The 22,656-nt window shown below is 49.4% G+C and overlaps 60 non-coding genes and 2 pseudogenes across 60 annotated transcripts; all 62 read right to left on the reverse strand.

Moving 5' to 3' along the window:
* Positions 1-81: 81 nt before the first annotated feature.
* On the reverse strand, positions 82-200 carry LOC149761656 (5S ribosomal RNA). Its single transcript, XR_016406722.1, has one exon. It is a non-coding gene; the product is annotated as a 5S ribosomal RNA (ribosomal RNA).
* Positions 201-446: 246 nt separating this feature from the next.
* LOC149761657 (5S ribosomal RNA) lies at positions 447-565 on the reverse strand. The gene has a single exon (XR_016410041.1). It is a non-coding gene; the product is annotated as a 5S ribosomal RNA (ribosomal RNA).
* Positions 566-811: 246 nt separating this feature from the next.
* LOC149761658 (5S ribosomal RNA) lies at positions 812-929 on the reverse strand. Its single transcript, XR_016407169.1, has one exon. It is a non-coding gene; the product is annotated as a 5S ribosomal RNA (ribosomal RNA).
* A 247-nt stretch (positions 930-1,176) lies between these two features.
* Positions 1,177-1,295, reverse strand: LOC149761659 (5S ribosomal RNA). Its single transcript, XR_016402539.1, has one exon. It is a non-coding gene; the product is annotated as a 5S ribosomal RNA (ribosomal RNA).
* A 245-nt stretch (positions 1,296-1,540) lies between these two features.
* LOC149761660 (5S ribosomal RNA) lies at positions 1,541-1,659 on the reverse strand. The gene has a single exon (XR_016405045.1). It is a non-coding gene; the product is annotated as a 5S ribosomal RNA (ribosomal RNA).
* A 246-nt stretch (positions 1,660-1,905) lies between these two features.
* Positions 1,906-2,024, reverse strand: LOC149761661 (5S ribosomal RNA). Its single transcript, XR_016410042.1, has one exon. It is a non-coding gene; the product is annotated as a 5S ribosomal RNA (ribosomal RNA).
* Positions 2,025-2,270: 246 nt separating this feature from the next.
* On the reverse strand, positions 2,271-2,389 carry LOC149761662 (5S ribosomal RNA). Its single transcript, XR_016412144.1, has one exon. It is a non-coding gene; the product is annotated as a 5S ribosomal RNA (ribosomal RNA).
* A 246-nt stretch (positions 2,390-2,635) lies between these two features.
* On the reverse strand, positions 2,636-2,754 carry LOC149761663 (5S ribosomal RNA). Its single transcript, XR_016412475.1, has one exon. It is a non-coding gene; the product is annotated as a 5S ribosomal RNA (ribosomal RNA).
* A 246-nt stretch (positions 2,755-3,000) lies between these two features.
* On the reverse strand, positions 3,001-3,118 carry LOC149761664 (5S ribosomal RNA). The gene has a single exon (XR_016407087.1). It is a non-coding gene; the product is annotated as a 5S ribosomal RNA (ribosomal RNA).
* Positions 3,119-3,365: 247 nt separating this feature from the next.
* On the reverse strand, positions 3,366-3,484 carry LOC149761665 (5S ribosomal RNA). The gene has a single exon (XR_016405097.1). It is a non-coding gene; the product is annotated as a 5S ribosomal RNA (ribosomal RNA).
* Positions 3,485-3,730: 246 nt separating this feature from the next.
* LOC149761666 (5S ribosomal RNA) lies at positions 3,731-3,849 on the reverse strand. The gene has a single exon (XR_016401699.1). It is a non-coding gene; the product is annotated as a 5S ribosomal RNA (ribosomal RNA).
* Positions 3,850-4,095: 246 nt separating this feature from the next.
* LOC149761667 (5S ribosomal RNA) lies at positions 4,096-4,214 on the reverse strand. The gene has a single exon (XR_016410043.1). It is a non-coding gene; the product is annotated as a 5S ribosomal RNA (ribosomal RNA).
* Positions 4,215-4,460: 246 nt separating this feature from the next.
* Positions 4,461-4,579, reverse strand: LOC149761668 (5S ribosomal RNA). The gene has a single exon (XR_016410044.1). It is a non-coding gene; the product is annotated as a 5S ribosomal RNA (ribosomal RNA).
* Positions 4,580-4,825: 246 nt separating this feature from the next.
* LOC149761669 (5S ribosomal RNA) lies at positions 4,826-4,943 on the reverse strand. The gene has a single exon (XR_016408330.1). It is a non-coding gene; the product is annotated as a 5S ribosomal RNA (ribosomal RNA).
* Positions 4,944-5,190: 247 nt separating this feature from the next.
* LOC149761670 (5S ribosomal RNA) lies at positions 5,191-5,308 on the reverse strand. Its single transcript, XR_016408633.1, has one exon. It is a non-coding gene; the product is annotated as a 5S ribosomal RNA (ribosomal RNA).
* A 247-nt stretch (positions 5,309-5,555) lies between these two features.
* On the reverse strand, positions 5,556-5,674 carry LOC149761671 (5S ribosomal RNA). The gene has a single exon (XR_016402540.1). It is a non-coding gene; the product is annotated as a 5S ribosomal RNA (ribosomal RNA).
* A 246-nt stretch (positions 5,675-5,920) lies between these two features.
* On the reverse strand, positions 5,921-6,039 carry LOC149761672 (5S ribosomal RNA). The gene has a single exon (XR_016410045.1). It is a non-coding gene; the product is annotated as a 5S ribosomal RNA (ribosomal RNA).
* A 245-nt stretch (positions 6,040-6,284) lies between these two features.
* LOC149761673 (5S ribosomal RNA) lies at positions 6,285-6,402 on the reverse strand. The gene has a single exon (XR_016408331.1). It is a non-coding gene; the product is annotated as a 5S ribosomal RNA (ribosomal RNA).
* A 247-nt stretch (positions 6,403-6,649) lies between these two features.
* Positions 6,650-6,768, reverse strand: LOC149761674 (5S ribosomal RNA). The gene has a single exon (XR_016402541.1). It is a non-coding gene; the product is annotated as a 5S ribosomal RNA (ribosomal RNA).
* Positions 6,769-7,014: 246 nt separating this feature from the next.
* LOC149761675 (5S ribosomal RNA) lies at positions 7,015-7,133 on the reverse strand. Its single transcript, XR_016410046.1, has one exon. It is a non-coding gene; the product is annotated as a 5S ribosomal RNA (ribosomal RNA).
* A 246-nt stretch (positions 7,134-7,379) lies between these two features.
* Positions 7,380-7,498, reverse strand: LOC149761676 (5S ribosomal RNA). The gene has a single exon (XR_016410047.1). It is a non-coding gene; the product is annotated as a 5S ribosomal RNA (ribosomal RNA).
* Positions 7,499-7,744: 246 nt separating this feature from the next.
* Positions 7,745-7,863, reverse strand: LOC149761677 (5S ribosomal RNA). The gene has a single exon (XR_016412145.1). It is a non-coding gene; the product is annotated as a 5S ribosomal RNA (ribosomal RNA).
* A 246-nt stretch (positions 7,864-8,109) lies between these two features.
* On the reverse strand, positions 8,110-8,228 carry LOC149761678 (5S ribosomal RNA). Its single transcript, XR_016404915.1, has one exon. It is a non-coding gene; the product is annotated as a 5S ribosomal RNA (ribosomal RNA).
* Positions 8,229-8,475: 247 nt separating this feature from the next.
* Positions 8,476-8,594, reverse strand: LOC149761679 (5S ribosomal RNA). The gene has a single exon (XR_016400903.1). It is a non-coding gene; the product is annotated as a 5S ribosomal RNA (ribosomal RNA).
* Positions 8,595-8,840: 246 nt separating this feature from the next.
* On the reverse strand, positions 8,841-8,959 carry LOC149761680 (5S ribosomal RNA). The gene has a single exon (XR_016410048.1). It is a non-coding gene; the product is annotated as a 5S ribosomal RNA (ribosomal RNA).
* Positions 8,960-9,205: 246 nt separating this feature from the next.
* On the reverse strand, positions 9,206-9,324 carry LOC149761681 (5S ribosomal RNA). The gene has a single exon (XR_016410049.1). It is a non-coding gene; the product is annotated as a 5S ribosomal RNA (ribosomal RNA).
* A 246-nt stretch (positions 9,325-9,570) lies between these two features.
* Positions 9,571-9,688, reverse strand: LOC149761682 (5S ribosomal RNA; annotated as a pseudogene).
* A 247-nt stretch (positions 9,689-9,935) lies between these two features.
* LOC149761683 (5S ribosomal RNA) lies at positions 9,936-10,054 on the reverse strand. Its single transcript, XR_016402542.1, has one exon. It is a non-coding gene; the product is annotated as a 5S ribosomal RNA (ribosomal RNA).
* A 246-nt stretch (positions 10,055-10,300) lies between these two features.
* On the reverse strand, positions 10,301-10,419 carry LOC149761684 (5S ribosomal RNA). Its single transcript, XR_016410050.1, has one exon. It is a non-coding gene; the product is annotated as a 5S ribosomal RNA (ribosomal RNA).
* Positions 10,420-10,665: 246 nt separating this feature from the next.
* LOC149761685 (5S ribosomal RNA) lies at positions 10,666-10,784 on the reverse strand. The gene has a single exon (XR_016412146.1). It is a non-coding gene; the product is annotated as a 5S ribosomal RNA (ribosomal RNA).
* Positions 10,785-11,031: 247 nt separating this feature from the next.
* On the reverse strand, positions 11,032-11,150 carry LOC149761686 (5S ribosomal RNA). The gene has a single exon (XR_016400904.1). It is a non-coding gene; the product is annotated as a 5S ribosomal RNA (ribosomal RNA).
* Positions 11,151-11,396: 246 nt separating this feature from the next.
* On the reverse strand, positions 11,397-11,515 carry LOC149761687 (5S ribosomal RNA). Its single transcript, XR_016410051.1, has one exon. It is a non-coding gene; the product is annotated as a 5S ribosomal RNA (ribosomal RNA).
* A 246-nt stretch (positions 11,516-11,761) lies between these two features.
* LOC149761688 (5S ribosomal RNA) lies at positions 11,762-11,880 on the reverse strand. The gene has a single exon (XR_016410052.1). It is a non-coding gene; the product is annotated as a 5S ribosomal RNA (ribosomal RNA).
* Positions 11,881-12,126: 246 nt separating this feature from the next.
* Positions 12,127-12,244, reverse strand: LOC149761689 (5S ribosomal RNA). The gene has a single exon (XR_016407088.1). It is a non-coding gene; the product is annotated as a 5S ribosomal RNA (ribosomal RNA).
* Positions 12,245-12,491: 247 nt separating this feature from the next.
* On the reverse strand, positions 12,492-12,610 carry LOC149761690 (5S ribosomal RNA). Its single transcript, XR_016402543.1, has one exon. It is a non-coding gene; the product is annotated as a 5S ribosomal RNA (ribosomal RNA).
* A 246-nt stretch (positions 12,611-12,856) lies between these two features.
* Positions 12,857-12,975, reverse strand: LOC149761691 (5S ribosomal RNA). Its single transcript, XR_016410053.1, has one exon. It is a non-coding gene; the product is annotated as a 5S ribosomal RNA (ribosomal RNA).
* Positions 12,976-13,221: 246 nt separating this feature from the next.
* Positions 13,222-13,339, reverse strand: LOC149761692 (5S ribosomal RNA; annotated as a pseudogene).
* A 247-nt stretch (positions 13,340-13,586) lies between these two features.
* On the reverse strand, positions 13,587-13,705 carry LOC149761693 (5S ribosomal RNA). The gene has a single exon (XR_016402544.1). It is a non-coding gene; the product is annotated as a 5S ribosomal RNA (ribosomal RNA).
* A 246-nt stretch (positions 13,706-13,951) lies between these two features.
* LOC149761694 (5S ribosomal RNA) lies at positions 13,952-14,070 on the reverse strand. Its single transcript, XR_016410054.1, has one exon. It is a non-coding gene; the product is annotated as a 5S ribosomal RNA (ribosomal RNA).
* Positions 14,071-14,316: 246 nt separating this feature from the next.
* On the reverse strand, positions 14,317-14,435 carry LOC149761695 (5S ribosomal RNA). The gene has a single exon (XR_016412147.1). It is a non-coding gene; the product is annotated as a 5S ribosomal RNA (ribosomal RNA).
* Positions 14,436-14,681: 246 nt separating this feature from the next.
* Positions 14,682-14,800, reverse strand: LOC149761696 (5S ribosomal RNA). Its single transcript, XR_016410055.1, has one exon. It is a non-coding gene; the product is annotated as a 5S ribosomal RNA (ribosomal RNA).
* Positions 14,801-15,046: 246 nt separating this feature from the next.
* On the reverse strand, positions 15,047-15,165 carry LOC149761697 (5S ribosomal RNA). Its single transcript, XR_016410056.1, has one exon. It is a non-coding gene; the product is annotated as a 5S ribosomal RNA (ribosomal RNA).
* Positions 15,166-15,411: 246 nt separating this feature from the next.
* LOC149761698 (5S ribosomal RNA) lies at positions 15,412-15,530 on the reverse strand. Its single transcript, XR_016412148.1, has one exon. It is a non-coding gene; the product is annotated as a 5S ribosomal RNA (ribosomal RNA).
* Positions 15,531-15,777: 247 nt separating this feature from the next.
* On the reverse strand, positions 15,778-15,896 carry LOC149761699 (5S ribosomal RNA). The gene has a single exon (XR_016403956.1). It is a non-coding gene; the product is annotated as a 5S ribosomal RNA (ribosomal RNA).
* Positions 15,897-16,142: 246 nt separating this feature from the next.
* On the reverse strand, positions 16,143-16,261 carry LOC149761700 (5S ribosomal RNA). The gene has a single exon (XR_016410058.1). It is a non-coding gene; the product is annotated as a 5S ribosomal RNA (ribosomal RNA).
* Positions 16,262-16,507: 246 nt separating this feature from the next.
* On the reverse strand, positions 16,508-16,626 carry LOC149761701 (5S ribosomal RNA). The gene has a single exon (XR_016410059.1). It is a non-coding gene; the product is annotated as a 5S ribosomal RNA (ribosomal RNA).
* A 246-nt stretch (positions 16,627-16,872) lies between these two features.
* Positions 16,873-16,990, reverse strand: LOC149761702 (5S ribosomal RNA). Its single transcript, XR_016408635.1, has one exon. It is a non-coding gene; the product is annotated as a 5S ribosomal RNA (ribosomal RNA).
* Positions 16,991-17,237: 247 nt separating this feature from the next.
* On the reverse strand, positions 17,238-17,356 carry LOC149761703 (5S ribosomal RNA). The gene has a single exon (XR_016402545.1). It is a non-coding gene; the product is annotated as a 5S ribosomal RNA (ribosomal RNA).
* A 246-nt stretch (positions 17,357-17,602) lies between these two features.
* Positions 17,603-17,721, reverse strand: LOC149761704 (5S ribosomal RNA). Its single transcript, XR_016410060.1, has one exon. It is a non-coding gene; the product is annotated as a 5S ribosomal RNA (ribosomal RNA).
* Positions 17,722-17,967: 246 nt separating this feature from the next.
* On the reverse strand, positions 17,968-18,086 carry LOC149761705 (5S ribosomal RNA). The gene has a single exon (XR_016412149.1). It is a non-coding gene; the product is annotated as a 5S ribosomal RNA (ribosomal RNA).
* Positions 18,087-18,332: 246 nt separating this feature from the next.
* Positions 18,333-18,451, reverse strand: LOC149761706 (5S ribosomal RNA). Its single transcript, XR_016410061.1, has one exon. It is a non-coding gene; the product is annotated as a 5S ribosomal RNA (ribosomal RNA).
* A 246-nt stretch (positions 18,452-18,697) lies between these two features.
* LOC149761707 (5S ribosomal RNA) lies at positions 18,698-18,816 on the reverse strand. The gene has a single exon (XR_016410062.1). It is a non-coding gene; the product is annotated as a 5S ribosomal RNA (ribosomal RNA).
* Positions 18,817-19,062: 246 nt separating this feature from the next.
* Positions 19,063-19,181, reverse strand: LOC149761708 (5S ribosomal RNA). Its single transcript, XR_016412151.1, has one exon. It is a non-coding gene; the product is annotated as a 5S ribosomal RNA (ribosomal RNA).
* Positions 19,182-19,428: 247 nt separating this feature from the next.
* On the reverse strand, positions 19,429-19,547 carry LOC149761709 (5S ribosomal RNA). Its single transcript, XR_016403957.1, has one exon. It is a non-coding gene; the product is annotated as a 5S ribosomal RNA (ribosomal RNA).
* A 246-nt stretch (positions 19,548-19,793) lies between these two features.
* LOC149761710 (5S ribosomal RNA) lies at positions 19,794-19,912 on the reverse strand. Its single transcript, XR_016410063.1, has one exon. It is a non-coding gene; the product is annotated as a 5S ribosomal RNA (ribosomal RNA).
* Positions 19,913-20,158: 246 nt separating this feature from the next.
* Positions 20,159-20,277, reverse strand: LOC149761711 (5S ribosomal RNA). Its single transcript, XR_016410064.1, has one exon. It is a non-coding gene; the product is annotated as a 5S ribosomal RNA (ribosomal RNA).
* Positions 20,278-20,523: 246 nt separating this feature from the next.
* LOC149761712 (5S ribosomal RNA) lies at positions 20,524-20,641 on the reverse strand. The gene has a single exon (XR_016408636.1). It is a non-coding gene; the product is annotated as a 5S ribosomal RNA (ribosomal RNA).
* Positions 20,642-20,888: 247 nt separating this feature from the next.
* LOC149761713 (5S ribosomal RNA) lies at positions 20,889-21,007 on the reverse strand. The gene has a single exon (XR_016402546.1). It is a non-coding gene; the product is annotated as a 5S ribosomal RNA (ribosomal RNA).
* A 246-nt stretch (positions 21,008-21,253) lies between these two features.
* LOC149761714 (5S ribosomal RNA) lies at positions 21,254-21,372 on the reverse strand. Its single transcript, XR_016410065.1, has one exon. It is a non-coding gene; the product is annotated as a 5S ribosomal RNA (ribosomal RNA).
* Positions 21,373-21,618: 246 nt separating this feature from the next.
* On the reverse strand, positions 21,619-21,737 carry LOC149761715 (5S ribosomal RNA). Its single transcript, XR_016412152.1, has one exon. It is a non-coding gene; the product is annotated as a 5S ribosomal RNA (ribosomal RNA).
* Positions 21,738-21,983: 246 nt separating this feature from the next.
* Positions 21,984-22,102, reverse strand: LOC149761716 (5S ribosomal RNA). The gene has a single exon (XR_016410066.1). It is a non-coding gene; the product is annotated as a 5S ribosomal RNA (ribosomal RNA).
* Positions 22,103-22,348: 246 nt separating this feature from the next.
* LOC149761717 (5S ribosomal RNA) lies at positions 22,349-22,467 on the reverse strand. Its single transcript, XR_016410067.1, has one exon. It is a non-coding gene; the product is annotated as a 5S ribosomal RNA (ribosomal RNA).
* Between the last annotated feature and the right edge of the window lie 189 nt (positions 22,468-22,656).

Genomic DNA, 22,656 nt, shown 5'->3' on the forward strand with positions numbered 1-22,656 from the left:
TTATCCGAAGAGGAAAAGCCAAAAGCCAAAAAATTAAAAATAAATATTATCAAAAAATAAAAAAGCGGGCAAAAAATAAAAGGGGTGCAGCACGAGGACATCCCAGGGGGTCACCCATCCTAGTACTACTCTCGCCCAAGCACGCTTAACTGCGGAGTTCTGATGGGATCCGGTGCATTAGTGCTGGTATGATCGCACCCATGACATGCCCTTCGAAACACCCTTTTATGACAAAGCAGCAGACCTCGACGGCCCGAGACATTCGCGCTGCCGGGGCCGTTCTGGCGTAGGATTCAACGCGCTGTTCCGCTATGCGGCATGGCACCGCGAGTCTCCGGACTCAGTTTATTTTCGAGGGAAAAAAATTATCCGAAGAGGAAAAGCCAAAAGCCGAAAAATTAAAAATAAATGTTATCAAAAAATAAAAAAGCGGGCAAAGAATAAAAGGGGTGCAACACGAGGACTTCCCAGGGGGTCACCCATCCTAGTACTACTCTCGCCCAAGCACGCTTAACTGCGGAGTTCTGATGGGATCCGGTGCATTAGTGCTGGTATGATCGCACCCATGATATGCCCTTCGAAACTCCCTTTTATGACAAAGCAGCAGACCTCGACGGCCCAAGACATTCGCGCTGCCGAGGCCGTTCTGGCGTAGGATTCAACGCGCTGTTCCGCTATGCGGCATGGCACCGCGAGTCTCCGGACTCAGTTTATTTTCGAGGGAAAAAAATTATCCGAAGAGGAAAAGCCAAAAGCCGAAAAATTAAAAATAAATATTATCAAAAAATAAAAAAACGGGCAAAAAATAAAAGGGGTGCAACACGAGGACTTCCCGGGGGTCACCCATCCAAGTACTACTCTCGCCCAAGCACGCTTAACTGCGAAGTTCTGATGGGATCCGGTGCATTAGTGCTGGTATGATCGCACCCATGATATGCCCTTCGAAACTCCCTTTTATGACAAAGCAGCAGACCTCGACCGCCCGAGACATTCGCGCTGCCGGGGCCGTTCTGGCGTAGGATTCAACGCGCTGGTCCCGCTATGCGGCATGGCACCGCCAGTCTCCGGACTCAGTTTATTGTCGGGGGAAAAAAATTATCCGAAGAGGAAAAGCCAAAAGCCAAAAAATTAAAAATAAATATTATCAAAAAATAAAAAAGCGGGCAAAAAATAAAAAGGGTGCAACACGAGGACTTCTCAGGGGGTCACCCATCCTAGTACTACTCTCGCCCAAGCACGCTTAACTGCAGAGTTCTGATGGGATCCGGTGCATTAGTGCTGGTATGATCGCACCCATGACATGCCCATCGAAACACCCTTTTATGACAAAGCAGCAGACCTCGACGGACCGAGACATTCGCGCTGCCGGGGCCGTTCTGGCGTAGGATTCAACGCGCTGTTCCGCTATGCGGCATGGCACCGCGAGTCTCCGGACTCAGTTTATTTTCGGGGGAAAAAAATTATCCGAAGAGGAAAAGCCAAAAGCCGAAAAATTAAAAATAAATGTTATCAAAAAATAAAAAAGCGGCAAAAAATAAAACGGGTGCAACACGAGGACTTTCCAAGGGGTCACCCATCCTAGTACTACTCTCGCCCAAGCACGCTTAACTGCGGAGTTCTGATGGGATCCGGTGCATTAGTGCTGGTATGATCGCACCCATGATATGCCCTTCGAAACTCTCTTTTATGACAAAGCAGCAGACCTCGACGGACCGAGACATTCGCGCTGCCGGGGCCGTTCTGGCGTAGGATTCAACGCGCTGTTCCGCTATGCGGCATGGCACCGCGAGTCTCCGGACTCAGTTTATTTTCGGGGGAAAAAAATTATCCGAAGAGGAAAAGCCAAAAGCCGAAAAATTAAAAATAAATATTATCAAAAAATAAAAAAGCGGGCAAAAAATAAAAGGGGTGCAACACGAGGACTTCCCAGGGGGTCACCCATCCTAGTACTACTCTCGCCCAAGCACGCTTAACTGCGGAGTTCTGATGGGATCCGGTGCATTAGTGCTGGTATGATCGCACCCATGACATGCCCATCGAAACACCCTTTTATGACAAAGCAGCAGACCTCGACGGCCCGAGACATTCGCGCTGCCGGGGCCGTTCTGGCGTAGGATTCAACGCGCTGTTCCGCTATGCGGCATGGCACCGCGAGTCACCGGACTCAGTTTATTTTCGGGGGAAAAAAATTATCCGAAGAGGAAAAGCCAAAAGCCGAAAAATTAAAAATAAATATTATCAAAAAATAAAAAAGCGGGCAAAAAATAAAAAGGGTGCAACACGAGGACTTCCCAGGGGGTCACCCATCCTAGTACTACTCTCGCCCAAGCACGCTTAACTGCGGAGTTCTGATGGGATCCGGTGCATTAGTGCTGGTATGATCGCACCCATGACATGCCCATCGAAACACCCTTTTATGACAAAGCAGCAGACCTCGACGGCCCGAGACATTCGCGCTGCCGGGGCCGTTCTGGCGTAGGATTCAACGCGCTGTTCCGCTATGCGGCATGGCACCGCGAGTCTCCGGACTTAGTTTATTTTCGGGGGAAAAAAATTATCCGAAGAGGAAAAGCCAAAAGCCGAAAAATTAAAAATAAATGTTATCAAAAAATAAAAAAGCGGGCAAAAAATAAAAGGGGTGCAACACGAGGACTTCCCAGGGGGTCACCCATCCTAGTACTACTCTCGCCCAAGCACGCTTAGCTGCGGAGTTCTGATGGGATCCGGTGCATTAGTGCTGGTATGATCGCACCCATGATATGCCCTTCGAAACTCCCTTTTATGACAAAGCAGCAGACCTCGACGGCCCGAGACATTCGCGCTGCCGGGGCCCTTCTGGCGTAGGATTCAACGCGCTGTTCCGCTATGCGGCATGGCACCGCGAGTCTCCGGACTCAGTTTATTTTCGAGGGAAAAAAATTATCCGAAGAGGAAAAGCCAAAAGCCGAAAAATTAAAAATAAATATTATCAAAAAATAAAAAAGCGGGCAAAAAATAAAAGGGGTGCAACACGAGGACTTCCCGGGGGTCACCCATCCTAGTACTACTCTCGCCCAAGCACGCTTAACTGCGAAGTTCTGATGGGATCCGGTGCATTAGTGCTGGTATGATCGCACCCATGATATGCCCTTCGAAACTCCCTTTTATGACAAAGCAGCAGACCTCGACCGCCCGAGACATTCGCGCTGCCGGGGCCGTTCTGGCGTAGGATTCAACGCGCTGGTCCCGCTATGCGGCATGGCACCGCCAGTCTCCGGACTCAGTTTATTGTCGGGGAAAAAAAATTATCCGAAGAGGAAAAGCCAAAAGCCAAAAAATTAAAAATAAATATTATCAAAAAATAAAAAAGCGGGCAAAAAATAAAAAGGGTGCAACACGAGGACTTCTCAGGGGGTCACCCATCCTAGTACTACTCTCGCCCAAGCACGCTTAACTGCAGAGTTCTGATGGGATCCGGTGCATTAGTGCTGGTATGATCGCACCAATGACATGCCCATCGAAACTCCCTTTTATGACAAAGCAGCAGACCTCGACGGCCCGAGACATTCGCGCTGCCGGGGCCGTTCTGGCGTAGGATTCAACGCGCTGTTCCGCCATGCGGCATGGCACCGCGAGTCTCCGGACTCAGTTTATTTTCGGGGGAAAAAAATTATTCGAAGAGGAAAAGCCAAAAGCCGAAAAATTAAAAATAAATATTATCAAAAAATAAAAAAGCGGGCAAAAAATAAAAAGGGTGCAACACGAGGACTTCCCAGGGGGTCACCCATCCTAGTACTACTCTCGCCCAAGCACGCTTAACTGCAGAGTTCTGATGGGATCCGGTGCATTAGTGCTGGTATGATCGCACCCATGACATGTCCATCGAAACACCCTTTTATGACAAAGCAGCAGACCTCGACGGACCGAGACATTCGCGCTGCCGGGGCCATTCTGGCGTAGGATTCAACGCGCTGTTCCGCTATGCGGCATGGCACCGCGAGTCTCCGGACTCAGTTTATTTTCGGAGGAAAAAAATTATCCGAAGAGGAAAAGCCAAAAGCCGAAAAATTAAAAATAAATGTTATCAAAAAATAAAAAAGCGGGCAAAAAATAAAAGGGGTGCAACACGAGGACTTCCCAGGGGGTCACCCATCCTAGTACTACTCTCGCCCAAGCACGCTTAACTGCGGAGTTCTGATGGGATCCGGTGCATTAGTGCTGGTATGATCGCACCCATGACATGCCCTTCGAAACTCTCTTTTATGACAAAGCAGCAGACCTCGACGGACCGAGACATTCGCGCTGCCGGGGCCGTTCTGGCGTAGGATTCAACGCGCTGTTCCGCTATGCGGCATGGCACCGCGAGTCTCCGGACTCAGTTTATTTTCGGGGGAAAAAAATTATCCGAAGAGGAAAAGCCAAAAGCCGAAAAATTAAAAATAAATATTATCAAAAAATAAAAAAGCGGGCAAAAAATAAAAGGGGTGCAACACGAGGACTTCCCAGGGGGTCACCCATCCTAGTACTACTCTCGCCCAAGCACGCTTAACTGCGGAGTTCTGATGGGATCCGGTGCATTAGTGCTGGTATGATCGCACCCATGACATGCCCATCGAAACACCCTTTTATGACAAAGCAGCAGACCTCGACGGCCCGAGACATTCGCGCTGCCGGGGCCGTTCTGGCGTAGGATTCAACGCGCTGTTCCGCTATGCGGCATGGCACCGCGAGTCTCCGGACTCAGTTTATTTTCGAGGGAAAAAAATTATCCGAAGAGGAAAAGCCAAAAGCCGAAAAATTAAAAATAAATATTATCAAAAAATAAAAAAGCGGGCAAAAAATAAAAGGGGTGCAACACGAGGACTTCCCGGGGGTCACCCATCCTAGTACTACTCTCGCCCAAGCACGCTTAACTGCGAAGTTCTGATGGGATCCGGTGCATTAGTGCTGGTGTGATCGCACCCATGATTTGCCCTTCGAAACTCCCTTTTATGACAAAGCAGCAGACCTCGACCGCCCGAGACATTCGCGCTGCCGGGGCCGTTCTGGCGTAGGATTCAACGCGCTGGTCCCGCTATGCGGCATGGCACCGCCAGTCTCCGGACTCAGTTTATTGTCGGGGGAAAAAAATTATCCGAAGAGGAAAAGCCAAAAGCCAAAAAATTAAAAATAAATATTATCAAAAAATAAAAAAGCGGGCAAAAAATAAAAAGGGTGCAACACGAGGACTTCCCGGGGGTCACCCATCCTAGTACTACTCTCGCCCAAGCACGCTTAACTGCGAAGTTCTGATGGGATCCGGTGCATTAGTGCTGGTGTGATCGCACCCATGATTTGCCCTTCGAAACTCCCTTTTATGACAAAGCAGCAGACCTCGACCGCCCGAGACATTCGCGCTGCCGGGGCCGTTCTGGCGTAGGATTCAACGCGCTGGTCCCGCTATGCGGCATGGCACCGCCAGTCTCCGGACTCAGTTTATTGTCGGGGGAAAAAAATTATCCGAAGAGGAAAAGCCAAAAGCCAAAAAATTAAAAATAAATATTATCAAAAAATAAAAAAGCGGGCAAAAAATAAAAAGGGTGCAACACGAGGACTTCTCAGGGGGTCACCCATCCTAGTACTACTCTCGCCCAAGCACGCTTAACTGCAGAGTTCTGATGGGATCCGGTGCATTAGTGCTGGTATGATCGCACCCATGACATGCCCATCGAAACACCCTTTTATGACAAAGCAGCAGACCTCGACGGACCGAGACATTCGCGCTGCCGGGGCCGTTCTGGCGTAGGATTCAACGCGCTGTTCCGCTATGCGGCATGGCACCGCGAGTCTCCGGACTCAGTTTATTTTTAGGGGAAAAAAATTATCCGAAGAGGAAAAGACAAAAGCCGAAAAATTAAAAATAAATGTTATCAAAAAATAAAAAAGCGGGCAAAAAATAAAAGGGGTGCAACACGAGGACTTCCCAGGGGGTCACCCATCCTAGTACTACTCTCGCCCAAGCACGCTTAACTGCGGAGTTCTGATGGGATCCGGTGCATTAGTGCTGGTATGATCGCACCCATGATATGCCCTTCGAAACTCCCTTTTATGACAAAGCAGCAGACCTCGACGCCCGAGACATTCGCGCTGCCGGGGCCGTTCTGGCGTAGGATTCAACGCGCTGTTCCGCTATGCGGCATGGCACCGCGAGTCTCCGGACTCAGTTTATTTTCGAGGGAAAAAAATTATCCGAAGAGGAAAAGCCAAAAGCCGAAAAATTAAAAATAAATATTATCAAAAAATAAAAAAGCGGGCAAAAAATAAAAGGGGTGCAACACGAGGACTTCCCGGGGGTCACCCATCCTAGTACTACTCTCGCCCAAGCACGCTTAACTGCGAAGTTCTGATGGGATCCGGTGCATTAGTGCTGGTGTGATCGCACCCATGATTTGCCCTTCGAAACTCCCTTTTATGACAAAGCAGCAGACCTCGACCGCCCGAGACATTCGCGCTGCCGGGGCCGTTCTGGCGTAGGATTCAACGCGCTGGTCCCGCTATGCGGCATGGCACCGCCAGTCTCCGGACTCAGTTTATTGTCGGGGGAAAAAAATTATCCGAAGAGGAAAAGCCAAAAGCCAAAAAATTAAAAATAAATATTATCAAAAAATAAAAAAGCGGGCAAAAAATAAAAAGGGTGCAACACGAGGACTTCTCAGGGGGTCACCCATCCTAGTACTACTCTCGCCCAAGCACGCTTAACTGCAGAGTTCTGATGGGATCCGGTGCATTAGTGCTGGTATGATCGCACCCATGACATGCCCATCGAAACACGCTTTTATGACAAAGCAGCAGACCTCGACGGACCGAGACATTCGCGCTGCCGGGGCCGTTCTGGCGTTGGATTCAACGCGCTGTTCCGCTATGCGGCATGGCACCGCCAGTCTCCGGACTCAGTTTATTTTCGGGGGAAAAAAATTATCCGAAGAGGAAAAGCCAAAAGCCGAAAAATTAAAAATTAATGTTATCAAAAAATAAAAAAGCGGGCAAAAAATAAAAGGGGTGCAACACGAGGACTTCCCAGGGGGTCACCCATCCTAGTACTACTCTCGCCCAAGCACGCTTAACTGCGGAGTTCTGATGGGATCCGGTGCATTAGTGCTGGTATGATCGCACCCATGATATGCCCTTTGAAACTCCCTTTTATGACAAAGCAGCAGACCTCGACGGCCCGAGACATTCGCGCTGCCGGGGCCGTTCTGGCGTAGGATTCAACGCGCTATTCCGCTATGCGGCATGGCACCGCGAGTCTCCGGACTCAGTTTATTTTCGAGGGAAAAAAATTATCCGAAGAGGAAAAGCCAAAAGCCGAAAAATTAAAAATAAATATTATCAAAAAATAAAAAAGCGGGCAAAAAATAAAAGGGGTGCAACACGAGGACTTCCCAGGGGGTCACCCATCCTAGTACTACTCTCGCCCAAGCACGCTTAACTGCGGAGTTCTGATGGGATCCGGTGCATTAGTGCTGGTATGATCGCACCCATGACATGCCCATCGAAATACCCTTTTATGACAAAGCAGCAGACCTCGACGGCCCGAGACATTCGCGCTGCCGGGGCCGTTCTGGCGTAGGGTTCAACGCGCTGTTCCGCTATGCGGCATGGCACCGCGAGTCTCCGGACTCAGTTTATTTTCGGGGGAAAAAAATTATCCGAAGAGGAAAAGCCAAAAGCCGAAAAATTAAAAATAAATATTATCAAAAAATAAAAAAGCGGGCAAAAAATAAAAAGGGTGCAACACGAGGACTTCCCAGGGGGTCACCCATCCTAGTACTACTCTCGCCCAAGCACGCTTAACTGCGGAGTTCTGATGGGATCCGGTGCATTAGTGCTGGTATGATCGCACCCATGACATGCCCATCGAAACACCCTTTTATGACAAAGCAGCAGACCTCGACGGCCCGAGACATTCGCGCTGCCGGGGCCGTTCTGGCGTAGGATTCAACGCGCTGTTCCGCTATGCGGCATGGCACCGCGAGTCTCCGGACTCAGTTTATTTTCGAGGGAAAAAAATTATCCGAAGAGGAAAAGCCAAAAGCCGAAAAATTAAAAATAAATGTTATCAAAAAATAAAAAAGCGGGCAAAAAATAAAAGGGGTGCAACACGAGGACTTCCCAGGGGGTCACCCATCCTAGTACTACTCTCGCCCAAACACGCTTAACTGCGGAGTTCTGATGGGATCCGGTGCATTAGTGCAGGAATGATCGCACCCATGACATGCCCTTCGAAACTCCCTAGTATGACAAAGCAGCAGACCTCGACGGCCCGAGACATTCACGCTGCCGGGGCCGTTCTGGCGTAGGATTCAATGCGCTGGTCCCGCTATGCGGCATGGCACCGCCAGTCTCCGGACTCAGTTTATTGTCGGAGGAAAAAAATTATCCGAAGAGGAAAAGCCAAAAGCCGAAAAACTAAAAATAAATATTATCAAAAAATAAAAAAGCGGGCAAAAAATAAAAAGGGTGCAACACAAGGACTTCCCAGGGGGTCACCCATCCTAGTACTACTCTCGCCCAAGCACGCTTAACTGCGGAGTTCTGATGGGATCCGGTGCATTAGTGCTGGTATGATCGCACCCAAGACATGCCCTTCGAAACTCCCTTTTAAAACAAAGCAGCAGACCTCGACGGCCCGAGACATTCGCGCTGCGGGGGCCGTTCTGGCGTATGATTCAACGCGCTGTTCCGCTATGCGGCATGGCACCGCCAGTCTCCGGACTCAGTTTATTTTCGGGGGGAAAAAATTATCCGAAGAGGAAAAGCCAAAAGCCAAAAAATTAAAAATAAATATTATCAAAAAATAAAAAAGCGGGCAAAAAATAAAAGGGGTGCAACACGAGGACTTCCCAGGGGGTCACCCATCCTAGTACTACTCTCGCCCAAGCACGCTTAACTGCGGAGTTCTGATGGGATCCGGTGCATTAGTGCTGGTATGATCGCACCCATGACATGCCCATCGAAACACCCTTTTATGACAAAGCAGCAGACCTCGACGGCCCGAGACATTCGCGCTGCCGGGGCCGTTCTGGCGTAGGATTCAACGCGCTGTTCCGCTATGTGGCATGGCACCGCGAGTCTCCGGACTCAGTTTATTTTCGAGGGAAAAAAATTATCCGAAGAGGAAAAGCCAAAAGCCGAAAAATTAAAAATAAATGTTATCAAAAAATAAAAAAGCGGGCAAAAAATAAAAGGGGTGCAACACGAGGACTTCCCAGGGGGTCACCCATCCTAGTACTACTCTCGCCCAAGCACGCTTAACTGCGGAGTTCTGATGGGATCCGGTGCATTAGTGCTGGTATGATCGCACCCATGATATGCCCTTCGAAACTCCCTTTTATGACAAAGCAGCAGACCTCGACGGCCCGAGACATTCGCGCTGCCGGGGCCGTTCTGGCGTAGGATTCAACGCGCTGTTCCGCTATGCGGCATGGCACCGCGAGTCTCCGGACTCAGTTTATTTTCGAGGGAAAAAAATTATCCGAAGAGGAAAAGCCAAAAGCCGAAAAATTAAAAATAAATATTATCAAAAAATAAAAAAGCGGGCAAAAAATAAAAGGGGTGCAACACGAGGACTTCCCGGGGGTCACCCATCCTAGTTCTACTCTCGCCCAAGCACGCTTAACTGCGAAGTTCTGATGGGATCCGGTGCATTAGTGCTGGTATGATCGCACCCATAATATGCCCTTCGAAACTCCCTTTTATGACAAAGCAGCAGACCTCGACCGCCCGAGACATTCGCGCTGCCGGGGCCGTTCTGGCGTAGGATTCAACGCGCTGGTCCCGCTATGCGGCATGGCACCGCCAGTCTCCGGACTCAGTTTATTGTCGGGGGAAAAAAATTATCCGAAGAGGAAAAACCAAAAGCCAAAAAATTAAAAATAAATATTATCAAAAAATAAAAAAGCGGGCAAAAAATAAAAAGGGTGCAACACGAGGACTTCTCAGGGGGTCACCCATCCTAGTACTACTCTCGCCCAAGCACGCTTAACTGCAGAGTTCTGATGGGATCCGGTGCATTAGTGCTGGTATGATCGCACCCATGACATGCCCATCGAAACACCCTTTTATGACAAAGCAGCAGACCTCGACGGACCGAGACATTCGCGCTGCTGGGGCCGTTCTGGCGTAGGATTCAACGCGCTGTTCCGCTATGCGGCATGGCACCGCGAGTCTCCGGACTCAGTTTATTTTTGGGGGAAAAAAATTATCCGAAGAGGAAAAGCCAAAAGCCGAAAAATTAAAAATAAATGTTATCAAAAAATAAAAAAGCGGGCAAAAAATAAAAGGGGTGCAACACGAGGACTTCCCAGGGGGTCACCCATCCTAGTACTACTCTCGCCCAAGCACGCTTAACTGCGGAGTTCTGATGGGATCCGGTGCATTAGTGCTGGTATGATCGCACCCATGATATGCCCTTTGAAACTCCCTTTTATGACAAAGCAGCAGACCTCGACGGCCCGAGACATTCGCGCTGCCGGGGCCGTTCTGGCGTAGGATTCAACGCGCTGTTCCGCTATGCGGCATGGCACCGCGAGTCTCCGGACTCAGTTTATTTTCGGGGGAAAAAAATTATCCGAAGAGGAAAAGGCAAAAGCCGAAAAATTAAAAATAAATATTATCAAAAAATAAAAAAGCGGGCAAAAAATAAAAAGGGTGCAACACGAGGACTTCCCAGGGGGTCACCCATCCTAGTACTACTCTCGCCCAAGCACGCTTAACTGCGGAGTTCTGATGGGATCCGGTGCATTAGTGCTGGTATGATCGCACCCATGACATGCCCTTCGAAACTCCCTAGTATGACAAAGCAGCAGACCTCGACGGCCCGAGACATTCACGCTGCCGGGGCCGTTCTGGCGTAGGATTCAACGCGCTGGTCCCGCTATGCGGCATGGCACCGCCAGTCTCCGGACTCTGTTTATTGTCGGAGGAAAAAAATTATCCGAAGAGGAAAAGCCAAAAGCCGAAAAACTAAAAATAAATATTATCAAAAAATAAAAAAGCGGGCAAAAAATAAAAAGGGTGCAACACAAGGACTTCCCAGGGGGTCACCCATCCTAGTACTACTCTCGCCCAAGCACGCTTAACTGCGGAGTTCTGATGGGATCCGGTGCATTAGTGCTGGTATGATCGCACCCAAGACATGCCATTCGAAACTCCCTTTTAAAACAAAGCAGCAGACCTCGACGGCCCGAGACATTCGCGCTGCGGGGGCCGTTCTGGCGTATGATTCAACGCGCTGTTCCGCTATGCGGCATGGCACCGCCAGTCTCCGGACTCAGTTTATTTTCGGGGGGAAAAAATTATCCGAAGAGGAAAAGCCAAAAGCCAAAAAATTAAAAATAAATATTATCAAAAAATAAAAAAGCGGGCAAAAAATAAAAGGGGTGCAACACGAGGACTTCCCAGGGGGTCACCCATCCTAGTACTACTCTCGCCCAAGCACGCTTAACTGCGGAGTTCTGATGGGATCCGGTGCATTAGTGCTGGTATGATCGCACCCATGACATGCCCATCGAAACACCCTTTTATGACAAAGCAGCAGACCTCGACGGCCCGAGACATTCGCGCTGCCGGGGCCGTTCTGGCGTAGGATTCAACGCGCTGTTCCGCTATGCGGCATGGCACCACGAGTCTCCGGACTCAGTTTATTTTCGAGGGAAAAAAATTATCCGAAGAGGAAAAGCCAAAAGCCGAAAAATTAAAAATAAATGTTATCAAAAAATAAAAAAGCGGGCAAAAAATAAAAGGGGTGCAACACGAGGACTTCCCAGGGGGTCACCCATCCTAGTACTACTCTCGCCCAAGCACGCTTAACTGCGGAGTTCTGATGGGATCCGGTGCATTAGTGCTGGTATGATCGCACCCATGATATGCCCTTCGAAACTCCCTTTTATGACAAAGCAGCAGACCTCGACGGCCCGAGACATTCGCGCTGCCGGGGCCGTTCTGGCGTAGGATTCAACGCGCTGTTCCGCTATGCGGCATGGCACCGCGAGTCTCCGGACTCAGTTTATTTTCGAGGGAAAAAAATTATCCGAAGAGGAAAAGCCAAAAGCCGAAAAATTAAAAATAAATATTATCAAAAAATAAAAAAGCGGGCAAAAAATAAAAGGGGTGCAACACGAGGACTTCCCGGGGGTCACCCATCCTAGTACTACTCTCGCCCAAGCACGCTTAACTGCGAAGTTCTGATGGGATCCGGTGCATTAGTGCTGGTATGATCGCACCCATAATATGCCCTTCGAAACTCCCTTTTATGACAAAGCAGCAGACCTCGACCGCCCGAGACATTCGCGCTGCCGGGGCCGTTCTGGCGTAGGATTCAACGCGCTGGTCCCGCTATGCGGCATGGCACCGCCAGTCTCCGGACTTAGTTTATTGTCGGGGGAAAAAAATTATCCGAAGAGGAAAAGCCAAAAGCCAAAAAATTAAAAATAAATATTATCAAAAAATAAAAAAGCGGGCAAAAAATAAAAAGGGTGCAACACGAGGACTTCTCAGGGGGTCACCCATCCTAGTACTACTCTCGCCCAAGCACGCTTAACTGCAGAGTTCTGATGGGATCCGGTGCATTAGTGCTGGTATGATCGCACCCATGACATGCCCATCGAAACACCCTTTTATGACAAAGCAGCAGACCTCGACGGACCGAGACATTCGCGCTGCCGGGGCCGTTCTGGCGTAGGATTCAACGCGCTGTTCCGCTATGCGGCATGGCACTGCGAGTCTCCGGACTCAGTTTATTTTTGGGGGAAAAAAATTATCCGAAGAGGAAAAGCCAAAAGCCGAAAAATTAAAAATAAATGTTATCAAAAAATAAAAAAGCGGGCAAAAAATAAAAGGGGTGCAACACGAGGACTTCCCAGGGGGTCACCCATCCTAGTACTACTCTCGCCCAAGCACGCTTAACTGCGGAGTTCTGATGGGATCCGGTGCATTAGTGCTGGTATGATCGCACCCATGATATGCCCTTCGAAACTCCCTTTTATGACAAAGCAGCAGACCTCGACGGCCCGAGACATTCGCGCTGCCGGGGCCGTTCTGGCGTAGGATTCAACGCGCTGTTCCGCTATGCGGCATGGCACCGCGAGTCTCCGGACTCAGTTTATTTTCGAGGGAAAAAAATTATCCGAAGAGGAAAAGCCAAAAGCCGAAAAATTAAAAATAAATATTATCAAAAAATAAAAAAGCGGGCAAAAAATAAAAGGGGTGCAACACGAGGACTTCCCGGGGGTCACCCATCCTAGTACTACTCTCGCCCAAGCACGCTTAACTGCGAAGTTCTGATGGGATCCGGTGCATTATTGCTGGTGTGATCGCACCCATGATATGCCCTTCGAAACTCCCTTTTATGACAAAGCAGCAGACCTCGACCGCCCGAGACATTCGCGCTGCCGGGGCCGTTCTGGCGTAGGATTCAACGCGCTGGTCCCGCTATGCGGCATGGCACCGCCAGTCTCCGGACTCAGTTTATTGTCGGGGGAAAAAAATTATCCGAAGAGGAAAAGCCAAAAGCCAAAAAATTAAAAATAAATATTATCAAAAAATAAAAAAGCGGGCAAAAAATAAAAAGGGTGCAACACGAGGACTTCTCAGGGGGTCACCCATCCTAGTACTACTCTCGCCCAAGCACGCTTAACTGCAGAGTTCTGATGGGATCCGGTGCATTAGTGCTGGTATGATCGCACCCATGACATGCCCATCGAAACACCCTTTTATGACAAAGCAGCAGACCTCGACGGCCCGAGACATTCGCGCTGCCGGGGCCGTTCTGGCGTAGGATTCAACGCGCTGTTCCGCTATGCGGCATGGCACCGCGAGTCTCCGGACTCAGTTTATTTTCGGGGGAAAAAAATTATCCGAAGAGGAAAAGCCAAAAGCCGAAAAATTAAAAATTAATGTTATCAAAAAATAAAAAAGCGGGCAAAAAATAAAAGGGGTGCAACACGAGGACTTCCCAGGGGGTCACCCATCCTAGTACTACTCTCGCCCAAGCACGCTTAACTGCGGAGTTCTGATGGGATCCGGTGCATTAGTGCTGGTATGATCGCACCCATGATATGCCCTTCGAAACTCCCTTTTATGACAAAGCAGCAGACCTCGACGGCCCGAGACATTCGCGCTGCCGGGGCCGTTCTGGCGTAGGATTCAACGCGCTATTCCGCTATGCGGCATGGCACCGCGAGTCTCCGGACTCAGTTTATTTTCGAGGGAAAAAAATTATCCGAAGAGGAAAAGCCAAAAGCCGAAAAATTAAAAATAAATATTATCAAAAAATAAAAAAGCGGGCAAAAAATAAAAAGGGTGCAACACGAGGACTTCCCAGGGGGTCACCCATCCTAGTACTACTCTCGCCCAAGCACGCTTAACTGCGGAGTTCTGATGGGATCCGGTGCATTAGTGCTGGTATGATCGCACCCATGACATGCCCATCGAAACACCCTTTTATGACAAAGCAGCAGACCTCGACGGACCGAGACATTCGCGCTGCCGGGGCCGTTCTGGCGTAGGATTCAACGCGCTGTTCCGCTATGCGGCATGGCACCGCGAGTCTCCGGACTCAGTTTATTTTCGGGGGAAAAAAATTATCCGAAGAGGAAAAGCCAAAAGCCGAAAAATTAAAAATTAATGTTATCAAAAAATAAAAAAGCGGGCAAAAAATAAAAGGGGTGCAACACGAGGACTTCCCAGGGGGTCACCCATCCTAGTACTACTCTCGCCCAAGCACGCTTAACTGCGGAGTTCTGATGGGATCCGGTGCATTAGTGCTGGTATGATCGCACCCATGATATGCCCTTCGAAACTCCCTTTTATGACAAAGCGGCAGACCTCGACGGCCCGAGACATTCGCGCTGCCGGGGCCGTTCTGGCGTAGGATTCAACGCGCTGTTCCGCTATGCGGCATGGCACCGCGAGTCTCCGGACTCAGTTTATTTTCGAGGGAAAAAAATTATCCGAAGAGGAAAAGCCAAAAGCCGAAAAATTAAAAATAAATATTATCAAAAAATAAAAAAGCGGGCAAAAAATAAAAGGGGTGCAACACGAGGACTTCCCAGGGGGTCACCCATCCTAGTACTACTCTCGCCCAAGCACGCTTAACTGCGGAGTTCTGATGGGATCCGGTGCATTAGTGCTGGTATGATCGCACCCATGACATGCCCATCGAAACACCCTTTTATGACAAAGCAGCAGACCTCGACGGCCCGAGACATTCGCGCTGCCGGGGCCGTTCTGGCGTAGGATTCAACGCGCTGTTCCGCTATGCGGCATGGCACCGCGAGTCTCCGGACTCAGTTTATTTTCGGGGGAAAAAAATTATCCGAAGAGGAAAAGCCAAAAGCCGAAAAATTAAAAATAAATATTATCAAAAAATAAAAAAGCGGGCAAAAAATAAAAAGGGTGCAACACGAGGACTTCCCAGGGGGTCACCCATCCTAGTACTACTCTCGCCCAAGCACGCTTAACTGCGGAGTTCTGATGGGATCCGGTGCATTAGTGCTGGTATGATCGCACCCATGACATGCCCTTCGAAACTCCCTAGTATGACAAAGCAGCAGACCTCGACGGCCCGAGACATTCACGCTGCCGGGGCCGTTCTGGCGTAGGATTCAACGCGCTGGTCCCGCTATGCGGCATGGCACCGCCAGTCTCCGGACTCAGTTTATTGTCGGAGGAAAAAAATTATCCGAAGAGGAAAAGCCAAAAGCCGAAAAACTAAAAATAAATATTATCAAAAAATAAAAAAGCGGGCAAAAAATAAAAAGGGTGCAAGACAAGGACTTCCCAGGGGGTCACCCATCCTAGTACTACTCTCGCCCAAGCACGCTTAACTGCGGAGTTCTGATGGGATCCGGTGCATTAGTGCTGGTATGATCGCACCCAAGACATGCCATTCGAAACTCCCTTTTAAAACAAAGCAGCAGACCTCGACGGCCCGAGACATTCGCGCTGCGGGGGCCGTTCTGGCGTATGATTCAACGCGCTGTTCCGCTATGCGGCATGGCACCGCCAGTCTCCGGACTCAGTTTATTTTCGAGGGAAAAAAATTATCCGAAGAGGAAAAGCCAAAAGCCGAAAAATTAAAAATAAATATTATCAAAAAATAAAAAAGCGGGCAAAAAATAAAAGGGGTGCAACACGAGGACTTCCCAGGGGGTCACCCATCCTAGTACTACTCTCGCCCAAGCACGCTTAACTGCGGAGTTCTGATGGGATCCGGTGCATTAGTGCTGGTATGATCGCACCCATGACATGCCCATCGAAACACCCTTTTATGACAAAGCAGCAGACCTCGACGGCCCGAGACATTCGCGCTGCCGGGGCCGTTCTGGCGTAGGATTCAACGCGCTGTTCCGCTATGCGGCATGGCACCGCGAGTCTCCGGACTCAGTTTATTTTCGAGGGAAAAAAATTATCCGAAGAGGAAAAGCCAAAAGCCGAAAAATTAAAAATAAATGTTATCAAAAAATAAAAAAGCGGGCAAAAAATAAAAGGGGTGCAACACGAGGACTTCCCAGGGGGTCACCCATCCTAGTACTACTCTCGCCCAAGCACGCTTAACTGCGGAGTTCTGATGGGATCCGGTGCATTAGTGCTGGTATGATCGCACCCATGATATGCCCTTCGAAACTCCCTTTTATGACAAAGCAGCAGACCTCGACGGCCCGAGACATTCGCGCTGCCGGGGCCGTTCTGGCGTAGGATTCAACGCGCTATTCCGCTATGCGGCATGGCACCGCGAGTCTCCGGACTCAGTTTATTTTCGAGGGAAAAAAATTATCCGAAGAGGAAAAGCCAAAAGCCGAAAAATTAAAAATAAATATTATCAAAAAATAAAAAAGCGGGCAAAAAATAAAAGGGGTGCAACACGAGGACTTCCCGGGGGTCACCCATCCTAGTACTACTCTCGCCCAAGCACGCTTAGCTGCGAAGTTCTGATGGGATCCGGTGCATTAGTGCTGGTGTGATCGCACCCATGATATGCCCTTCGAAACTCACTTTTATGACAAAGCAGCAGACCTCGACCGCCCGAGACATTCGCGCTGCCGGGGCCGTTCTGGCGTAGGATTCAACGCGCTGGTCCCGCTATGCGGCATGGCACCGCCAGTCTCCGGACTCAGTTTATTGTCGGGGGAAAAAAATTATCCGAAGAGGAAAAGCCAAAAGCCAAAAAATTAAAAATAAATATTATCAAAAAATAAAAAAGCGGGCAAAAAATAAAAAGGGTGCAACACGAGGACTTCTCAGGGGGTCACCCATCCTAGTACTACTCTCGCCCAAGCACGCTTAACTGCAGAGTTCTGATGGGATCCGGTGCATTAGTGCTGGTATGATCGCACCCATGACATGCCCATCGAAACACCCTTTTATGACAAAGCAGCAGACCTCGACGGCCCGAGACATTCGCGCTGCCGGGGCCGTTCTGGCGTAGGATTCAACGCGCTGTTCCGCTATGCGGCATGGCACCGCGAGTCTCCGGACTCAGTTTATTTTCGGGGGAAAAAAATTATCCGAAGAGGAAAAGCCAAAAGCCGAAAAATTAAAAATTAATGTTATCAAAAAATAAAAAAGCGGGCAAAAAATAAAAGGGGTGCAACACGAGGACTTCCCAGGGGGTCACCCATCCTAGTACTACTCTCGCCCAAGCACGCTTAACTGCGGAGTTCTGATGGGATCCGGTGCATTAGTGCTGGTATGATCGCACCCATGATATGCCCTTCGAAACTCCCTTTTATGACAAAGCAGCAGACCTCGACGGCCCGAGACATTCGCGCTGCCGGGGCCGTTCTGGCGTAGGATTCAACGCGCTATTCCGCTATGCGGCATGGCACCGCGAGTCTCCGGACTCAGTTTATTTTCGAGGGAAAAAAATTATCCGAAGAGGAAAAGCCAAAAGCCGAAAAATTAAAAATAAATATTATCAAAAAATAAAAAAGCGGGCAAAAAATAAAAAGGGTGCAACACGAGGACTTCCCAGGGGGTCACCCATCCTAGTACTACTCTCGCCCAAGCACGCTTAACTGCGGAGTTCTGATGGGATCCGGTGCATTAGTGCTGGTATGATCGCACCCATGACATGCCCATCGAAACACCCTTTTATGACAAAGCAGCAGACCTCGACGGACCGAGACATTCGCGCTGCCGGGGCCGTTCTGGCGTAGGATTCAACGCGCTGTTCCGCTATGCGGCATGGCACCGCGAGTCTCCGGACTCAGTTTATTTTCGGGGGAAAAAAATTATCCGAAGAGGAAAAGCCAAAAGCCGAAAAATTAAAAATTAATGTTATCAAAAAATAAAAAAGCGGGCAAAAAATAAAAGGGGTGCAACACGAGGACTTCCCAGGGGGTCACCCATCCTAGTACTACTCTCGCCCAAGCACGCTTAACTGCGGAGTTCTGATGGGATCCGGTGCATTAGTGCTGGTATGATCGCACCCATGATATGCCCTTCGAAACTCCCTTTTATGACAAAGCGGCAGACCTCGACGGCCCGAGACATTCGCGCTGCCGGGGCCGTTCTGGCGTAGGATTCAACGCGCTGTTCCGCTATGCGGCATGGCACCGCGAGTCTCCGGACTCAGTTTATTTTCGAGGGAAAAAAATTATCCGAAGAGGAAAAGCCAAAAGCCGAAAAATTAAAAATAAATATTATCAAAAAATAAAAAAGCGGGCAAAAAATAAAAGGGGTGCAACACGAGGACTTCCCAGGGGGTCACCCATCCTAGTACTACTCTCGCCCAAGCACGCTTAACTGCGGAGTTCTGATGGGATCCGGTGCATTAGTGCTGGTATGATCGCACCCATGACATGCCCATCGAAACACCCTTTTATGACAAAGCAGCAGACCTCGACGGCCCGAGACATTCGCGCTGCCGGGGCCGTTCTGGCGTAGGATTCAACGCGCTGTTCCGCTATGCGGCATGGCACCGCGAGTCTCCGGACTCAGTTTATTTTCGGGGGAAAAAAATTATCCGAAGAGGAAAAGCCAAAAGCCGAAAAATTAAAAATAAATATTATCAAAAAATAAAAAAGCGGGCAAAAAATAAAAAGGGTGCAACACGAGGACTTCCCAGGGGGTCACCCATCCTAGTACTACTCTCGCCCAAGCACGCTTAACTGCGGAGTTCTGATGGGATCCGGTGCATTAGTGCTGGTATGATCGCACCCATGACATGCCCTTCGAAACTCCCTAGTATGACAAAGCAGCAGACCTCGACGGCCCGAGACATTCACGCTGCCGGGGCCGTTCTGGCGTAGGATTCAACGCGCTGGTCCCGCTATGCGGCATGGCACCGCCAGTCTCCGGACTCAGTTTATTGTCGGAGGAAAAAAATTATCCGAAGAGGAAAAGCCAAAAGCCGAAAAACTAAAAATAAATATTATCAAAAAATAAAAAAGCGGGCAAAAAATAAAAAGGGTGCAAGACAAGGACTTCCCAGGGGGTCACCCATCCTAGTACTACTCTCGCCCAAGCACGCTTAACTGCGGAGTTCTGATGGGATCCGGTGCATTAGTGCTGGTATGATCGCACCCAAGACATGCCATTCGAAACTCCCTTTTAAAACAAAGCAGCAGACCTCGACGGCCCGAGACATTCGCGCTGCGGGGGCCGTTCTGGCGTATGATTCAACGCGCTGTTCCGCTATGCGGCATGGCACCGCCAGTCTCCGGACTCAGTTTATTTTCGAGGGAAAAAAATTATCCGAAGAGGAAAAGCCAAAAGCCGAAAAATTAAAAATAAATATTATCAAAAAATAAAAAAGCGGGCAAAAAATAAAAGGGGTGCAACACGAGGACTTCCCAGGGGGTCACCCATCCTAGTACTACTCTCGCCCAAGCACGCTTAACTGCGGAGTTCTGATGGGATCCGGTGCATTAGTGCTGGTATGATCGCACCCATGACATGCCCATCGAAACACCCTTTTATGACAAAGCAGCAGACCTCGACGGCCCGAGACATTCGCGCTGCCGGGGCCGTTCTGGCGTAGGATTCAACGCGCTGTTCCGCTATGCGGCATGGCACCGCGAGTCTCCGGACTCAGTTTATTTTCGAGGGAAAAAAATTATCCGAAGAGGAAAAGCCAAAAGCCGAAAAATTAAAAATAAATGTTATCAAAAAATAAAAAAGCGGGCAAAAAATAAAAGGGGTGCAACACGAGGACTTCCCAGGGGGTCACCCATCCTAGTACTACTCTCGCCCAAGCACGCTTAACTGCGGAGTTCTGATGGGATCCGGTGCATTAGTGCTGGTATGATCGCACCCATGATATGCCCTTCGAAACTCCCTTTTATGACAAAGCAGCAGACCTCGACGGCCCGAGACATTCGCGCTGCCGGGGCCGTTCTGGCGTAGGATTCAACGCGCTATTCCGCTATGCGGCATGGCACCGCGAGTCTCCGGACTCAGTTTATTTTCGAGGGAAAAAAATTATCCGAAGAGGAAAAGCCAAAAGCCGAAAAATTAAAAATAAATATTATCAAAAAATAAAAAAGCGGGCAAAAAATAAAAGGGGTGCAACACGAGGACTTCCCGGGGGTCACCCATCCTAGTACTACTCTCGCCCAAGCACGCTTAGCTGCGAAGTTCTGATGGGATCCGGTGCATTAGTGCTGGTGTGATCGCACCCATGATATGCCCTTCGAAACTCACTTTTATGACAAAGCAGCAGACCTCGACCGCCCGAGACATTCGCGCTGCCGGGGCCGTTCTGGCGTAGGATTCAACGCGCTGGTCCCGCTATGCGGCATGGCACCGCCAGTCTCCGGACTCAGTTTATTGTCGGGGGAAAAAAATTATCCGAAGAGGAAAAGCCAAAAGCCAAAAAATTAAAAATAAATATTATCAAAAAATAAAAAAGCGGGCAAAAAATAAAAAGGGTGCAACACGAGGACTTCTCAGGGGGTCACCCATCCTAGTACTACTCTCGCCCAAGCACGCTTAACTGCAGAGTTCTGATGGGATCCGGTGCATTAGTGCTGGTATGATCGCACCCATGACATGCCCATCGAAACACCCTTTTATGACAAAGCAGCAGACCTCGACGGCCCGAGACATTCGCGCTGCCGGGGCCGTTCTGGCGTAGGATTCAACGCGCTGTTCCGCTATGCGGCATGGCACCGCGAGTCTCCGGACTCAGTTTATTTTCGGGGGAAAAAAATTATCCGAAGAGGAAAAGCCAAAAGCCGAAAAATTAAAAATTAATGTTATCAAAAAATAAAAAAGCGGGCAAAAAATAAAAGGGGTGCAACACGAGGACTTCCCAGGGGGTCACCCATCCTAGTACTACTCTCGCCCAAGCACGCTTAACTGCGGAGTTCTGATGGGATCCGGTGCATTAGTGCTGGTATGATCGCACCCATGATATGCCCTTCGAAACTCCCTTTTATGACAAAGCAGCAGACCTCGACGGCCCGAGACATTCGCGCTGCCGGGGCCGTTCTGGCGTAGGATTCAACGCGCTATTCCGCTATGCGGCATGGCACCGCGAGTCTCCGGACTCAGTTTATTTTCGAGGGAAAAAAATTATCCGAAGAGGAAAAGCCAAAAGCCGAAAAATTAAAAATAAATATTATCAAAAAATAAAAAAGCGGGCAAAAAATAAAAAGGGTGCAACACGAGGACTTCCCAGGGGGTCACCCATCCTAGTACTACTCTCGCCCAAGCACGCTTAACTGCGGAGTTCTGATGGGATCCGGTGCATTAGTGCTGGTATGATCGCACCCATGACATGCCCATCGAAACACCCTTTTATGACAAAGCAGCAGACCTCGACGGACCGAGACATTCGCGCTGCCGGGGCCGTTCTGGCGTAGGATTCAACGCGCTGTTCCGCTATGCGGCATGGCACCGCGAGTCTCCGGACTCAGTTTATTTTCGGGGGAAAAAAATTATCCGAAGAGGAAAAGCCAAAAGCCGAAAAATTAAAAATTAATGTTATCAAAAAATAAAAAAGCGGGCAAAAAATAAAAGGGGTGCAACACGAGGACTTCCCAGGGGGTCACCCATCCTAGTACTACTCTCGCCCAAGCACGCTTAACTGCGGAGTTCTGATGGGATCCGGTGCATTAGTGCTGGTATGATCGCACCCATGATATGCCCTTCGAAACTCCCTTTTATGACAAAGCGGCAGACCTCGACGGCCCGAGACATTCGCGCTGCCGGGGCCGTTCTGGCGTAGGATTCAACGCGCTGTTCCGCTATGCGGCATGGCACCGCGAGTCTCCGGACTCAGTTTATTTTCGAGGGAAAAAAATTATCCGAAGAGGAAAAGCCAAAAGCCGAAAAATTAAAAATAAATATTATCAAAAAATAAAAAAGCGGGCAAAAAATAAAAGGGGTGCAACACGAGGACTTCCCAGGGGGTCACCCATCCTAGTACTACTCTCGCCCAAGCACGCTTAACTGCGGAGTTCTGATGGGATCCGGTGCATTAGTGCTGGTATGATCGCACCCATGACATGCCCATCGAAACACCCTTTTATGACAAAGCAGCAGACCTCGACGGCCCGAGACATTCGCGCTGCCGGGGCCGTTCTGGCGTAGGATTCAACGCGCTGTTCCGCTATGCGGCATGGCACCGCGAGTCTCCGGACTCAGTTTATTTTCGGGGGAAAAAAATTATCCGAAGAGGAAAAGCCAAAA

This window comes from Phoenix dactylifera, chromosome 4 (assembly GCF_051530095.1).
Source record: "Phoenix dactylifera cultivar Ajwa chromosome 4, Ajwa_hap1_PhDact_Kaust_v1.1, whole genome shotgun sequence".
Classification (NCBI taxonomy): domain Eukaryota; kingdom Viridiplantae; phylum Streptophyta; class Magnoliopsida; order Arecales; family Arecaceae; genus Phoenix; species Phoenix dactylifera.